Here is a 13,171-nt window from a genome sequence, read left to right as displayed (position 1 = left end):
ACCAAGCCATACGACACCTCAACCACAACACTTAAACACACACAACACAGCACTCAGAAGCTACCCTGCAGCTTCACAAGTACTCTGTTTAATCTGCACTGGTCACTCCACTTATTGTTATTGATATTTATATTTAAAAAGTGCAATACTGTAATAATTTAGTACCACTGAAAAACTTTGGACTGTTCAGTTTGTACTGCTGCTCCCCCCCGTCATATTCGTTTTCAAGATTTTCTTTATTTAATCACTAGTGTACATATATTTATAGATACATATATATTTAGTCACCTTTTCTCTTTTACTACGTCTCTCTAATATTTTGCTCTTTACTATTTTTCTATTTATTTTTTATTATTTTATTTTATTTTATTTTATTCTACTATACCATGCTGCTGAGTGACTGTCTTCTGCTCATCAAACACATTTCATTGCAATGTTGACCCTGTGCTAACTTGCATATGACAAATAAAACTGAAAACCTCATTTCACTCATTTACTGTGTTTGAACTTCATTAACTTAGAAATACAGGTGCTCGATGACCACTGTGTTTGCAGCATGTGAGCAGCAGTGATGATATTTATTAAAGTTTTAATGACTCTGTAGTGTGGCTGGAACAGTCACTGACATCCGGACTCACATCAGGTTTAATTTGGTGACACAGTACGGTGAACGGCCCCCTCGGTATACTCATCTGACCTCTCAGAGCTCAGCAGGTCATAAATGTATCGGAAGACATTAAATATAATTTCTTCACTATAATTCTAAGTTATATTATATCAACAATGCTTTTGAACATCAAATGAACCAAAACTGTTTCACAAGAAAATTAAAAACTACCCTCTAGTGAATTTAGCATGATGGCTCACACCACTGTAGACTGCTGACTGAACCAGGACCCATGCCAAAGCCACACAGTCACATGGTTTTATTTATAGTATATTCAAAAAGACTTTTACTCTGAAAGGGAAACATCTCCTTTTTCTAGTTTGTGTCATTCTTCTTTCATTTTCACAGGAGAAGCAGTGCTGAACCATACAGCTCATCTTCATCCAAAGCAACAAGAAGACAGGAAACATAATCATATCACTGAGGCACTGTTGATATTTGGTGAATGAAAACACACACGATAACTTACATTTGGATCAACACAACAAGGCCAATAAAAATAGGAAATATCCAAAAAAGTGGCACGTCTAATCATAAAACTTGAACAACCTTTTTTACTTCAAACACAGACTAAAAACACCTAACACTTAAGGGGTGTCCAAATTTATAGGCTGCATCCTCCTAGGGACCCGTCCTTCGTGGTCTACCTGGGCTGGGCCCTCCGAAGGCCGGAAGTGAGCAGCTGTGACTTCTGTTTAATCAGTTTTCTGTTTGACATTTATTCAGCTGTCTGAAAACTATAACTTTAATCTCAGACAAACCGATTTATTCAGGAACAAATAAAACACTGAAAAAAGCCAAACAGTAACATTTTAAGTTATCTAAGTGACTTGTATATAATGTTTAACCTGAGTAGCAAAAGACTGTGGGGATCTGAAAATGATGCGCCAGGAGTTTGCTGTTCTAGCCGGGTCTAGTGAGCCTTAAACCCCGGCTAGCTATCGAGCTTGTAGGTAACATACGTTGGAGCACTTTTGCAAGTATGTGATGTCTTGATAAGCCGAGCAGATATTTGAAGTTTACACAGCTACATTCTCGCCTGAAAATATCTTAAAAGTTTATTTTGTGACCCAGACAGAGTAATTAGAGTACTATTAAAACTTAGTAGTGGCCGCCATCGTTAGAAACTAGAATTGGCTGGGCCGCGCTAAGAATTCTGGGATATGGTGGGCCACGAAGGATATACCTGATCCATCCTTCAAATTCGGGGGAGTACGCATATGTTGGCTGCATTCGGAGGAGTCTACGAATTGGGACAGCCCTTGTCGCGTCGCTGTGACGTAGTCGGCTTACAAATGCAGCCCCAAGAGGATGCAGCCCATGAATTTGGACACCCTCTTAACCTAACTCTGTTGGTCCCCTGACTGCTTCTCCTACAGAGATACAGTTTAGAGATCAGGAAAAAAACCAACAACAACAAGCATTTCAATTACGTCACAGTGACACGACGAAGGCTTTCCCAATTGGAAGGCTGCTCGAAATGCAGCCCTCAAATGCGTCCTCCAGAGCAAATTCTTTAGCAATACCGTGCCCTGCAAATTATCGTAATCAGTTCAAATAATTTTCCTCATCCTCAGTTCAGTGGCTAGATTATGTCTCTTACACACAAAGTGTCAGAATCAGAATCAGAATATGGACAATAAGAGCAGGCAATAAGAGTGAAATAATAAATACACAGAATATACAGTATATAAAGTTTTAAAATTAATGTGACTGAAAGGTGAATAAATTACTGTAAGTGACTAAAAGTGAATAAAGTGTCGGTGTAGTTTATGTTTATGGGTATGGGAAAATGGTCTTGCGGCTGGAGTTAAAAAGCAGAGTGGCTTTGGGGACAAAGGTGGCTCTCCTCCTCTCAGTCCTGCAGGAAATGCAGCGGAGGAGTCGCCCAGAGGGGAGACATTAAAATGTGGAGTGAAGAATGTGAGAGGGCTCATTGATGATTTTGGCTGCCTGTCTCAGGGCCTGTTGGCTGAAAACCTGTGCCAAAGTTCTGACAGGCAGGCCAATGATTTTAAAGCACACTAATGCAGTGTGCTGCAGTCTGTCTCTGATGGCTGAGGGAGTGGAACCAGCAGGTGATGGAGATGGTGTGTTTATCAGACATGCACTAAATCTAGGAGAAGAGCAGCTTGGTAGTTATTATGTATATGGCTATGCCGAGATTAGTGGTAAAAAATATGTCTGGGAATTTTTAGGCTGTTACTTTCACAGGTGTGTTACGTTTTTTTTCAAATCAGGCAGATGTCAACCCCCTGATAGGTGCTTCTTTTTCAGATATTAACATAGCCACTCAAGACAGGCTCACAAGATTGAGAGCCGACCATGATGTGCATCTTGTGATAATTTGGGAGCATGAATGGATCGAATTGAAACGCATCGTTTTGAAACATTACGATTGTAACAGTTTGTCGATAAAAAGGCTGCGAGGAGAGCTACTCTTTGAAGAATTTGGGCTAGAGACAGGTGAGGAGCAGTGCTCCACCGCCTGGTTCTTGACCAAAGCTTCCCTCGTTAGCGAGTTAAAGACCGGTTGAAGATGTTCTGTCTTGTTTTCCGTTCTTCATGAGGATTAAGTCTCTAAACTAGCGGGCCTTGTGGAAACACAGACCCAACAGGTAGCCCTTAGGTCTTCCTCAAATAATTTTTCGAGATTTTCAGGACACAAAAAACTACTTTGAGTTCATTAAAGCAGTTGTATACCCACCTAGAGGTCTTTATTTTCCAGTTTTACCTTATAAAACCCACTGAGTCAAGCTTGTGTTTACACTCTGCCACACTTGTGCTGAAATCAACAACCAGCCATGTAACCATAGCATGAGGAGTGAGCTCTCCGAGGCATGTGGACCACAACTGAATTTAACCTGGCCTTAGAAAAAGGCTATAGAATAGCTAAAATCATGGAGGTATGGCACTTTGAGAGAGACAGTAATACTATACACTCAATATGTACATCATTTCCTGCGCAAAAAACAAGAGGCTTCAGGCTACTGTTAGAATGATCTTGCCTGAAGTGCTTTATTACTGTGCCTTATATTAATTTAATATTGATCAAAACTGCCATATAATCAAATAGAAGAAGTGTTAGGTGTGCACAGCCCTAAATAATAAAGGCATGCGAGTAAGTGTCCTTCAGTCGTAGACTCTCACCCATGATTGCCATACTTGCCATATTTGCCTGTAGAGCAGAAGATAAGAGGGCACCATCTGGTATGGGAAAGTTACTGAAATTCTGTTGTTTAGACTAGAATAGGGTGCCCGGTAATAAAACTGTCAGGTGCGCGTCACCATTTTGAGATCCGCAGCAGTGTGTCGTGCAGGGCGCATCTCTCTTCTAGAAGTAATAAAGTGTTAAATGGTCTACTGAGAAGTGTTTTGTCTTCCATCGGATGCCTCTGAGGAATCAAAAGAACTTGGTAAAGTGTTGATATTAACACTACCCATCAGATGTTGTAAGTGATGAGGCTAAGATCCTTTACATCAAAGACTACGAGCCTAAACAAGGCATCACTTTAGACCCTGAAAACATAAAATTACACCCTGCTAAAAGACAGATGTCCAAACTGTGTTTAAACTCGTTTTGGGGTTTTGGGGTAAATTTGGACAGAGAAATAACCTTACACAGAACAAACTCGTGACCCTGAGGTCGCTCATGTTTAAAATCATGTAAATTCAACAACCCCCAAAGTTTCAGGTTGTTTATGACAAGCGTAGGATGCTACCCGGAGGTCTGACTTTACCTTTTAGTTAATGAGTTTTTAAAAATGTTTCCTGCTTTAATGCTTTAATCGAATTTGATCCAAGACTTCAACTTTCCTGTACGGTTGTCGGGCCTAGTGGGTCAGGAAAAGCCTTTTTTGTCAAATCTGTGTTGGAAAACTGTGTACATGTTTTGAAGGTTGTTGAAAATGTTGTGTGGCTTTACACATCCTTTCAGCCTCTATATTCTGAGCTTCAAGAGAAAAATAAAACGATTAAATTCATTGAAGGTCTCCTTGATTCGAAAAAAAAAAAATGTCTGTAAGACCGAGAAGAAACTTTGCTTTGCTGAAAACACAAGCTCGCCAGAAATTCGTGAAGATATATTAGAAGAATGCACAGCCAACTTTATTGAGGCTGTATGCGAGATTTGTATGAATCTTTTTAAAGGAAATATCCCTATCACACAAGGCCAGCATAAGAAATTAAAACGTTATAAAGAGAAAATAAGACCGATGGCTAATAGATGGGATGGAGTCAGGAAGAAAAAAAAGTTCATGACTCAAAAAGGTGGTTTCCTGTTACCACTTCTCACAACCGTGCTACCTGTTGTTGTGGATCTAGGTATAGGCACCATTCGCAAATAAAAATGCAGAAAATGCATTTGATCTCGCCTGAGCAGGTCAAACGCTTACATGAAACATATGGAAATGCATCTCGCACAAGTATTAGAGACAAAGCAGAAGATGATTTGGATTGTGAAATGAGAGGGATATTATAGACTGAGGGTTTAAACCTGTAAAAGAAAAAAAAGTATATTATGCTTTTCAGTGTTGGGAAGGTTACTTTTAAAATGTATTCCACTACAGAATACTGAATACATGCCCCAAAATGTATTCAGTAACGTATTCCGTTACGTTACTCAATGAGAGTAACGTATTCTGAATACTTTAGATTACTTAATATATTATCATGCTGTTTACAACTACGTGAATGTACTATTGCTGTGATTTATTACTGTTACTGAAGGTCCGCGGCTCCGAAACGTAGTAAAGGGACCTCTGGCTAATACGTTGTCTGGGTCAACTTTGCTTGCCAGAGACAGAGAGAGGCGTTGAAAGGCTTCTCCAACGGAACTTATTTTTTCCGGAGGAAAACACGAACACAGTGTACAGTCGAGTCTTAATAGCTTACTTACAAATGGGCTCGTCAGGCACTCTTCTTGGCTGCAGTGGTTATTATTATATTTACATGCTTCCAGCTCCCGTTTTTGCTCCGTGACAGCTCGGACTTTTCCTTTCTCTCCCTCCCTCGCTCACAGACACATAACGTGTATGGCAGTCCATTCTCGCTGCAGCACGGACTACACTGCTCATCAGGCTACATTCTTTAGTGCTATGCCTGTAGCATTCTGTCTATTAGCTTAGCACAACAACAACAACAAAAAGGCGCTCTCTCACCCAGGAAACACGCAGAGAGAGAGAGCGTCACCCTGTAACCATGGCAACCGTAATGCTGCCGCCTGGAACAACAGAACAGCTGTCAAACAAAACCCAAACAATCCTGACCCGCGAAAATATGAAACAGGAAAGTACCGCCGTGTAATCCATTTATTTCACCAAAGTAACTGTATTCTGAATACCACCTTTTTAAACGGTATCTGTAACGGAATACAGTTACTCATATTTTGTATTCTAAATACGTAACGGCGGTACATGTATTCCGTTACTCCCCAACACTGATGCTTTTACAGAAGTATCTCGTTATCCAAAAACAAAAACATGATGAAAGCAAGCAGATAACGCTAAGGTTCCCAGCTGAGCGTGAGGGGAGATTGAGTGACAGGTCACATGGTAGGCGCCAGTACGACGAGGAAGAGAGTGAGGAGGGTGAGCAGGACGAGAGGGTCAGTAAAGTTTTGCATATAGTTTTAACCAACATAAACCCTCACTCAAAGAAAAACACTGAATATGTAATGCGCAGAATATTAGCATCAAAAGGTCACAGCGGATGGACTAAGGGCAGTGACTTGATGCATAGAGAGAAGCCTATACCAGGAAGTCATATGCTCGACTTTATGAAGTTTTTAGCGAGCTCTTGGACGCGCAAAACAACTGTTAAACCAACAGGCTGGACTTTGCTTGCAAGGACCTTGCCACAATTGGTAGCACATCAGCTCGAAGGGAAATAGCAGAGCTTAAACATGCAGGAAAAACCCGAGAATACCAGACATCATCAGAGGAAGACATTACTGAGAAGAAAAAAGAGAAAAAAAGCAAGACAATTGCCTTATCACCTACTTGGTTAAATTTCTGATGTAATCCATGTAATCCACATTACACATTAAACACATTACACAATTTTTTTCCAAAAACGTTTCAATGTTTATTAAAAAATAATTTTTAACATGAGTGACAATCATTAAAAGCTTTCAGAGACCATGAAGTTTGGTTAAAATTGCTGGCTTTACATCTTAATACACATCTAATAAATCGTTTTACAAAACACGGGACCATGGCATCATTTTTCTTTTGTTTAGACCCAGTCCCTCTTTTATAAGTCTTTACATGCTTTCTCTGGGCTAAAAAAAAAAAAAAAAACTGTAGACAGCGTGGCTTGCAGCTGTCTTTGATGGAAAGATACTCGATCAGCATGCTTTTTTAAAAAAACGCTAATCTAATAATAATAGAGTAGTTGTCTAACAGCTAACAGATCATCTGGACAGGAATGGCTTTAGGTTTAGGTTTCAGAGCTCATCACAGCACAGAAACAGCTTTAGTGAAGGTTACAAATGATCTTCTTATGGCCTCTGACAGTCGACTCATCTCTGTGCTTGTCCTGCTAGACCTTAGTGCTGCGTTCGATACTGTCGACCATAATATCCTATTAGAGCGATTAGAGCACGCTGAAGGTATGATAGGTACTGTGCTGCAGTGGTTTGCATCATATCTATCGAATAGACTCCAATTTGTGCATGTAAATGGAGAGCCCTCTTCACACACTAACGTTAATTATGGAGTTCCACAGGGTTCAGTGCTAGGACCAATTCTGTTTACATTATACATGCTTCTATACATTAGAAGACATAGTATACATTTTTTACTGCTATGCAGATGACACCCACCTCTATCTATCCATGAAGCCAGATAACACACATCAATTAGTTAAACTGTGGGAATGTCTTAAAGACATAAAGACCTGGATGGCCGCTAACTTTCTGTTTCTGAATTCAGATAAAACTGAGGTTATTGTACTCGGCCCTGAAAATCTTAGAAATATGGTATCGAACCAGATTCTTACTCTGGATGGCATTACCTTGGCCTCCAGTAACGCTGTGAGGAACCTTGGAGTCATTTTTGACCAGGACATGTCCTTCAACGCACATATTAAACAAATATGTAAGACTGCTTTCTTCCATTTGCGCAACATCTCTAAAGTTAGAAATATCCTGTCTCAGAGTGACGCTGAAAAACTAGTTCATGCATGTATTACTTCCAGGCTGGACTACTGTAATTCATTATTATCAGGATGTCCTAAAAACTCGCTGAAAAGCCTTCAGCTGATCCAAAATGCTGCAGCAAGAGTCCTGACAGGGACTAGAAAGAGAGAGCATATTTCTCCTGTTTTGGCTTCCCATCATTGGCTTCCTGTTAAATCCAGAATTCAATTCAAAATCCTGCTCCTCACATACAAGGTCTTAAATAATCAGGCCCCATCTTATCTTAATGACCTTGTAGTACCATATCACCCTATTAGAGCACTTCGCTCTCGCTCTGCAGGCTTACTTGTTGTTCCTAGAGTATTTAAAAGTAGAATGGGAGGCAGAGCCTTCAGTTTTCAGGCCCCTCTTCTGTGGAACCAGCTTCCAGTTTGGATTCGGGAGACAGACACTATCTCTACTTTCAAGATTAGGCTTCAAACTTTCCTTTTTGCTAAAGCATATAGTTAGGGCTGGACCAGGTGACCCTGAATCCTCCCTTAGTTATGCTGCAATAGACGTAGGCTGCCGGGGATTCCCATGATGCATTGAGTTTTTCCCTTCCAGTCACCTTTCTCACTCACTATGTGTTAACAGACCTCTCTGCATCGAATCATATCTGTTATTAATCTCTGTCTCTCTTCCACAGCATGTCTTTATCCTGTTTTTCTTCTCTCAGTCCAACCGGTCGCAGCAGATGGCCCCGCCCCTCCCTGAGCCTGGTTCTGCCGGAGGTTTCTTCCTGTTAAAAGGGAAGTTTAAATCCCGGAGGACAATGTCCACAGCAAAGAATAAACAGGGCAAACAACAGAAATATAAAGTCTCATGGGCGCACACCACTAACAGCACAAGGAAGAACGAAATCCACATGGTGAGTAAATCTCTGTTGACTCTCCCCACCTGCAGATCTGACCGATTTCTTTTGGTCAAAGTGTGTACCTATTGAGGAGATGGAATTGTGTAACTGTATTTGTTTACAATGCAGGAGAATGTGTTGCCTCATCACTTTACACTCAACTTATCACAGACACACTGAGGCACCAGGAGACCAGAACCTAAACCCAGGATAAAGAGTTTCAGTGAATGTGGTGTTGAAGGTGTGGAGGTGGATCAGAGTGTCAGAGGAGACTCTGTAGAAGGACAGAGTGCCAGCAGGACAGTCCACATACACTGCTACTCTGTTAGAGACAGAGGAGGAGGAGGAGGAGGAGGAGGAGGAGGAGGAGGAGGAGATGGATGTTTGTCTGTTATTGTGCCAGACAGAACGAGGACAAAAATCAGAGCAACTCAGACTCCAGGACTGATCATTTTTACCAAACCAACAGTCTTTACTGCCTCCTTTCCTTCTGATTCTTCTGTAACTCACTGATATGAAAACGTTTCCTCTCCACTCGACCTCCCAGTAACAGCGACCAGTCAGACCATTTCTACACAGCAGCTGAGGAAGTTCAAATCTGTCTGGATGATCAGGATATGACTGAACCTCCTTCACTTGTGACACCTTCCTGTTGTTGTCAGACAGTTGGAGGTTTGCGTTCACTGTGTTTGTGTCGATTGTGATTTGACAGGAATCTGATGGAGAGAACAAACACAATCCAGCTGCAGTTATTGATCCATCATCTGTTCATTGATTGACACTTTGATGACTCCTGACATCAGAGATGTGAATGGGTGATGTGACAGTTTGAAGATGGTTGAATGTGTGCTGCTTTGTTTTCATGAATCCCATTAAAAACACACTTACACTTCCTCAGACCTGGTCTCAACCATCGGACTCCAGCAGGCTCCACCCTGAAAGGAGGAGGGGGGTCAGAGCAGCACAGTCTCTTTCAGCATGCACACATGGACCTCAAATGGCTCTCATACACATACTGTTAGACACTGATAAAGAAACAGTCCAACATTTTCACAAATACACTTAAATCCATACGTGGATCAAACTGCTGATTTGGACTGATCCTGGGTCTGTCAATACACCACTGTATTGAATGAAATATAACTGATTCAAACTGCTCATAGTTCATTCAGCAAACTTGACTTTCCAAATTGTAAACAAATACAGTTCAAAATAGCACACGCTGCCAGGATGAAGTTTGTTCAGGTTACCGTGTTGAACTGTCTATCGCAGTTACCAATCGCATTAGGACCCTCTTCCTTTGGACTGTTTTCTGTTCAATGGACTTTGTGTTTCCTGATGTTGGACTTTTATCTTTTGGTCAATAAAGGCTCCTTTTGTCACTTCCTCACCTTCCTCTGCATCTTTCACCTGTCCTCAGTGTTAATTCACCTTTTATACAGATTATTTCAGTGCCAGCCTCCTGTGTATGTAGTCCATCTCCACCATCACTCTTCATCTCACTCACTGATTCAAACATGATAAATTTACTGTCTGTCCCATAGACCTGCCTAAGGTCATCAAGCTTTTCAGTCTGTTCCCCTTTCTCATTCCTCACTTTGTTCATCCTGCACTGCTCTCCGCACATCTTAGCCCCTCCCACCAGAGCTGTGAGCAGAGGAGCCAAGGAAGGGACACAAGGAGAGAGGACAAAATCAGTCATCCTCACTTTGAAGCCTAATTTTAAATGAATATGAAATGTGGCACAGCTGGAACATGAAACGTTTTCTTGCAGCTCAACTACAGCTGGATTTTGATCATCTCAGATGCAATAGTGCTTGTTTATTTACACTCAGGTCAATACATATTTGGACACTGACACAAGTTTTTTTTTTACCTGTTTACTGAAACCCAAAAGGTTGCTCTTTTTAAAGAGATCAAAAATAATTGGACAACTGATTCATCATCCATTTCATGGGCAGGAGAGAACAATTCCTTGGTTGTCATCATCTATTAAGCAGACAAAAGTCAGGGGGTGGATTTGAGGTGTGGTGCTTGCTTTTGGAACATTTTGCTATAAACAGATAACATGCAGCCAAAGTAGCTCTCCATGTAGGTGAAACAAGCCATCCTTAAGCTTTGACAAGAAAAAAAAAACCTCTGAGAAACTGCTGCACTATTAGGAATGACAAAATCTATGCAATCTTAACCCAACTGAGCAATTCACTTGTTGAAGACTAAACTTTGGACAGGAAGACCCACAAACACACAGCAACTTAATGCTGCAGTAAAGGCCTGGCAGCGCATTAAAAAGGAGGAAACCAGCATCTGGTGATGTCCATGAGTTTAAGACGTCAGGCTCTCATTGGCCAACAAAGGGTTTTCAACCAAGTATTAGAAATGAACATTTTATTTTCTCTTATATCTTTTCATCCAATTATTTTAGAGCCCCTAAAATGCTTTAGTTCCTCACATTTTTATACAATCTTTTTGTTCAACCCACTGAATTAAAGCTGAAAGTCTGAACTTAAACTGCATCTGATTTTTTCCATTCAAAATTCACCATGGTAACCAAAATTAAAAATGTTGTCTCTGTTGTGGAATTACAGGGATTATTTTACATAACCATCATCTTTGTCATTGCATTAATTATCATTTCATCCAAGCATTTATTGAAGTTGCTGGCATTATGTTATAATTTATATTATAGGGGTTATCATAATCAAATATTAACATGTTTATTACAGGTGCAGTTATAACTACTTTAAAATGATTGAGTTAAACATATATATATATCATAACTCATATGCTGAGTATATTGTTACAGTAAAAAAAGTAGCTGAGCAAAGGCCTGAATGTATTCAGCTTCTTGTTGCATTTGAGTTTGCTTAGTTACAGGTGACGTAAGGATGTCCAGTCCATGGTGACCTCAAAGGCCTTAGATCATCACCATATTCTTAAGAGGATGCCACAAGGAGGAACCTCTATGTTGCAGTTAATTCTTAAAATACATGAATGTTCTGTACATGCAAATTATGTGCTTGTAAACGCAAGAAGGGGCGTTACAATACCCTGATGTTATAAAAGCAATCTAGAGTGTATTTTGGGTAGAGATGTACAACTGTTCTGCAGTTTGCACCTCTCCACGCTGCGTGCATTCATTAAAATCAATTGTTTGAACGACCTTTTCTGGACTATCATTGTTTTACTCTCATCCTCAATTTCGGACCCGTAACATTTGGTGCATTTGGCCGAGGTTGAGGGAGAAAAGTTGGAGGTTGAGACTGAGAGGGTCCGAGGCGCTCGAACAAGCAGACACGAGTCAGTGGTCGAAGTGAGTGGACATAAGCCGGCTTATTCAAAGGTAAGGCACTACCTGTTGAATTATTTCCAAAATGTGCCAGATTGGACATGAGAAATTAAAGTCTACTCACTGAAATTACTGGTAAATGTCTCTTTTGATTTTGGTGAAAATCTCATGAGAAGTTGAAGTTGAAGTAAGGAATAAGAAAAAGAGTAAAAGTGAGTTAGAGTCTCACTAAAGGTACCGGGTTAAAGTCCCAAAGGAAAAGAGAATAAGAGAAAATAAGTAAAGAGTAAAGAGAATAAGTGTATTTAAAGCAGTTGGACTGCAGAGTGAAGTTAGAGTATAGGTTATTGGCGAAGAGTTTGTGACATTAAAGTCTCAATTGATTATAAAGCCGGGCTTGGACACCGATATGGTGGGTTTGTGATTTTCGGGGTGTCTTCAAAATAATTAAATTGTATAGAACGGGACTCTGGGAGTCTAACAAGTGCATTTCTCGGAGGTGACGCTCCAAAATTTCCTGGGGACGCTTAGGATTTTCCGTTGGACGGGATAGTTCGATTGGCAATCGTGGAAAACTTGGGAATCTCCAAAATAGCTAGTGGTTGGACCACTTTACCGTCCGGGACGGTGGTTTGCACTTTTTTGGTCAGTAGAAACCGGGTTTCGGGCGTCTACCTTTTAACTTAAAACTTCGGGGAAGCCTGGGATGTGAAGTGTCCCCAAAACAGGGCTTTTTGGCAGGGGTCGAGTTGGTTGACGCTTTTAAATTGTGTTAGGGCATTAGATATGTGACCACGGCCCGGGGCCGAAACTGGTTAAATTGATCATAAAAAACTCAGGGAGTTTGTCCCTTGGAGGGTTAAGTTAAAATTTTGTCTAAATTCGGTAGGTTATGCAATTTAAGGCCTTGTAAATATTTTTTAAGATATCAGACGTCTCTGTGTTATAATTTCTATGTTTGTATATAGGCTCTGTCTGCCACGGGCACTGCAGCAGGCTGGTTATTTTGAGATTGTGTGTCTGTGTCTATGTAAATGAGATGCCTGTGACTTATTTAGAGTGACATTTCCTGTTTACTAATGAGTGGCTAATGACTGACTGCAGAGCCTGGGTTAAGGACGACTTATATTGGTGTTTTAAGGGAAGAATTGCTTTTATTTCTACTTTGTTGGCATTACGGTT

The 13,171-nt window shown here is 40.6% G+C and overlaps 1 long non-coding RNA gene across 1 annotated transcript; it reads left to right on the top strand.

Annotated features, from left to right (window-relative positions):
* Positions 1-8,510: 8,510 nt before the first annotated feature.
* Positions 8,511-9,221, top strand: LOC112845040 (uncharacterized). The gene is made up of 2 exons (XR_003217822.1): positions 8,511-8,715; positions 8,830-9,221. It is a non-coding gene; the product is annotated as an uncharacterized LOC112845040 (long non-coding RNA).
* The last annotated feature ends 3,950 nt before the right edge of the window (positions 9,222-13,171 follow it).

Source organism: Oreochromis niloticus, unplaced genomic scaffold, assembly GCF_001858045.2.
Source record: "Oreochromis niloticus isolate F11D_XX unplaced genomic scaffold, O_niloticus_UMD_NMBU tig00002548_pilon, whole genome shotgun sequence".
Lineage (NCBI taxonomy): Eukaryota > Metazoa > Chordata > Actinopteri > Cichliformes > Cichlidae > Oreochromis > Oreochromis niloticus.
The sequence above is the reverse complement of the archived record's forward strand: the minus strand, read 5'-3'. Positions and strand labels throughout refer to the sequence as shown.